The 4,161-nt window shown below is 37.1% G+C and overlaps 1 pseudogene; it reads left to right on the forward strand.

Annotated features, from left to right (window-relative positions):
- LOC115778854 (XK-related protein 8-like) lies at positions 1-2,330 on the forward strand (annotated as a pseudogene).
- The last annotated feature ends 1,831 nt before the right edge of the window (positions 2,331-4,161 follow it).

The raw sequence follows: 4,161 nt of genomic DNA on the forward strand, positions 1-4,161 counted from the left end.
ATGTCACTGACAGGTCAAAAACGTAAAAGTGACAATGAAAATCGCCGTTTTAACCCTGCTTGGACTGATAAATGTGTTTATTTTACCCCAAAGACTGAACTCTAAGACTGAACGCATTAAGTCAGCATTACTTTGAATATGCAGAAGAAGCTTTAATTTTACAGTTATTAAATGTTCACTTGGTGCAGTTTCTTTTGTTGAAATATTTAATGCACTGCCTTAGTTGGCCGTTCTAGTTCAACAAATGCACTTTTGCAAATACATATAAAATGTTATAGAAGACTTTACTGTTGCAAAAGGTTGTTATTATTACATTGTTTTGTTTTTTTAATTAAACATATGCATGGTAAAATTTGCCTTGTTAAAAATATTCTAGTCAAGGTTTGGGCCAAATGTTAAAATTTGCAATGCACTTGAATTATTTTGCTCATCAATAAATGATGCAGTATAAAGCCTTTATTGTGAATTCTTTTATTTATTTTTATGATTTAGTTCAATTGGTAGCATATTTAGAGTTAAGTCTCAAGAAATAATGTAACTAGGGGTCTTTGGCCCAGTGGCATCTCAAAATTTTCAAATCTGGCCCAGAAGAAAAAGTAATTGAATAGGCCTGCCTTAAGGAATATTTCCACAAGGTTTCATCAATTTTTGGTTCAAAACTTTTTGAGTTTATTTTTAACAGACAGGAACACAAGCGGACGCATCACTTCCCTCCGCCTTTTGGTGGGCGAGGTAATAAATACACTTTATGTAATGAGGGGAAACACCTGGAAGGACAGCTGAACCTAACTGAAAAAATAAGATGGTTGATGTAACACTAGATACAAAGCACAGGAGGCAAAAGCCTAAGAAAATAAAACAGAAAGTCACTGAACTTGGGAACAAAAACAAGGATTAGACACAGATCACAAGAAGGCAGGAAAAACAAACTCAGGGAATTCACTACAATTGCAAATTACAGAACTGATGACTAAGAATAAAATGAAGAGAAAAAGAGCTAGAATACCAAACTCAAAACGGTCAGAACTAAGCACAATGTAACCAGAGAAACAGAAAGGTGGTTAAATCAAAAGCAAACTATAAAACTAACTGAAGATATTTAACAACTAAAAGAGCAATTTCATATCACACCACAAGGTGGTAGTATCTATTTTTAGAGACTGAAGGCGGTCTATATTGTGAAAGCTGAAAAGTATATTCAGTCTCTCTCCCCAACTCCAAGTGTCACAATCCAAGGCTGTTTTTTGTTAAGCACAATTTTTTTCATAACCAAAAGTGAGCATCTGCCAAACTGCATCAATTTAGTGTCTGTGATAACAGAAACAAGCATTGGTACCCTGGATGTTTGATCTGTTTTCTGATCACTTGATGAAACTTCAAAAAGTGTTTTCTGGGTAAACGTTGTAGGGTCAAATTTAAAAAAAAAAAGAGGTCTAATTTTTAATCTACATTTTGATGGTGGGTTCATCTTCTAACCATGATTCCTTCTGTGTCAGTCATGTTTTTCAGCCCTGAAATATTTGTGTAGATATCTTCTGTACTTAAGAAGTTAGGAGTGGTCAGAAATGGTGGGAAAAAAAGGGAAAAGGGCAAAAATTTGATCTACCCATCTGTACTTCAAGGGCCTGTAACTCAGAAAATACTCATAATATGATATCATAATATAATGAAGCTAAGATTTCATTAAATATACTAAAGTTATTGTAAATTAGCAGTCTGCTGGTTCTGAATGGGGTCAGGCGGGAACATTTTTAGCTTTGGGTGCTTTTTTTTAATGCATTTTGCCTCTTGTTCCCCTCAGTGTTGAAGGCCGTCGGTTCGGTCTCAGCAATCGCTTTTAGTGTGACAGCCTTCCACCGCTCAGTGCGCTCCTTCCTGCCCGAGAAGAAAAAGCAGAAGATAACCTCATCAGCTGTTAACTTCATCTGGAACCTGCTGCTCATCTTTTCTTGCCTCGCCGCTCTCGCTCTGTTCGCCTCCGTGCTGCCCTGCTTCATCTTTACCTACTTCATCTGCTCCTGGCTGGTTTTATTCTTCTTTGCGAGGATGGGTTTCATGGATGGTCCTGGTGGAGAATGGCTTTATCGAGCCACTGTGGGCCTCATTTGGTATTTTAACTGGTTTAATGTGGTTAAGGGGGATATGGGGAAAAAGACTGCACTCTATCACGGGTTGGTTAATATCTCTTTGGTGTGTGGTGCTGGAAGATGAGCACAGAGCCTCCTGAATTTGTGATCCAACCCTCATACGCTTTAGTCACAGCCGTCTGTGTTGTTGGAGTTTACATCCTTAGCCTGTTACTTAAAGTTATTTATTATAAGCAGGGGTGAAAGTACGGTCCGGTACTGCGTACCACTAAAAGATTCTGCGCTGGTGTTGTGCCAAAAAGTGATCGTCTGCCAAAAAGTGATTGCCAGAAAATGATTGCCCGTATTTAAACTGCACTGTAAAAAAAAAAAAAAAATCAGTTGAATTTACGGTAAAATACTGGCAGCTGTGGTTGTCGGTACTTAACTGTAAACTGCTCTACAGTAAATACTGTAAACAGATTCACGGTAAAGTACCGGCAACCACAGCTGCCAGTATTTTACCGTAATCAGGTTCACGGAAAAGTACCGGCAACCACAGCTGCCAGTATTTTACCGTAAATATGTTCACAGCAAAATACCGCAAACCAGGTTTACCACAAAATACCGTAAGGCGGGTTCACAGTAAAATACCGTAAACCGGGTCCACGGCAAAATGCCGTAAGCTGGGTTCATGGTAAAATACTGGCCGCTATGGTTGCCTGTATTTTACTGTATAAAATACGATGACAATTTAAAACCATTTATGATAAACAATTCCAAATACAAATGATATACCTTAAACCTAATTACAGTCATTGATGAAAAACAGAATACAACTGTGTGATACATAACAGTATTTTATTGTAAAAAATCAACATTACATTCAAACAGTGGCAGCTGTTGTTGTCAGAACTTCACCCAGAAAAAAAATAGAACACCAGTGGCTAAGATTTTACAACCAACTGCCCGTGATTAATTACAAAGAAAATAACATATAAAGCCCATTGCAAACAAAGACACTGTTGAAATATAAATACTTTTTGCATTTAGACATTCTTTGGGAAAAATATGTCACCAGTTCTGCTTGAGTACCCCCGTTAGTCATCAGGTGTTTGCTGAGGAATTGCAGGATCCTCTCTGCAGCCAGAATAACAAAATAAAAGAAAGCAGTAATAATAAGAATAATAATATTATAGTTCTTACACAAATGAATTAAACACATTTTCAGTTAGATGACATACATACCCTGAACGTAAAATATACACCTTGTCTTTGTGTACATATTAAGTGTCTTTAATGCAAAAGTCACGAAGGTCCTCCTAGAGAAAGAATGCAGTAAATGTCTGCATTAATATTAATTTCCAAAGCCAACCTGCAACTGTTCAGTAAAACTGCAAAAAAAATACTGCAACTTCAGTAATGTGGACATGTGATGCTGATCAGAAAAAAAGAGTTAGCAGTTAGCATAATTACTGAGGTGAACATTTGTCAGACATGAAAAAAGAATCCAAAAACAAACAAAAAGAAACACCATCAAAAAGAAAACAAGACAAAAAAACAAATTATGGACAGTACCTGATAATGCTGATGTTGAGTCAAACTGCTGCCATTGCACATCCCTGTGAAGCTGGCAGCACTTCATTCTCCACTGCACTGTGCTGAGGAGAAGGATACATTATTTTGTTGTGTTTAAAAATTGTATAAATAGACATTAGAGAAATCACTGCCATAAATGTTTATTAGAAATAAAGCAGTAAGAAGGACAGTACAGACGTGATTCTTATAAACAGATGCAGTGCCCCCACCACAGCCTGTGGAACTGTAGTAGGTGGACAAAGCTGCACCAGTAGGCAGCAATCCTTTGGTCCCAGCTAAGTCTCCCTTACGGAATAAAATAATATTTTGATAGGTGATCGAAAATTTGTCAAATATTGCAAAGGTCCAGGACAACTGGACCTAAAGAGCTGATGCTGGCAAGATGTTAATCATATCATTTAGGTCCTGGATTTCTGCAGTTCTAAACATCAATAAATACAGATATTGAACATGAAATGGCTACACAGTGCTTACAAAAACAGATTTATCTAAAGCA

This window comes from Archocentrus centrarchus, chromosome 4 (genome assembly GCF_007364275.1).
Source record: "Archocentrus centrarchus isolate MPI-CPG fArcCen1 chromosome 4, fArcCen1, whole genome shotgun sequence".
Taxonomy (NCBI): Eukaryota; Metazoa; Chordata; class Actinopteri; order Cichliformes; family Cichlidae; genus Archocentrus; species Archocentrus centrarchus.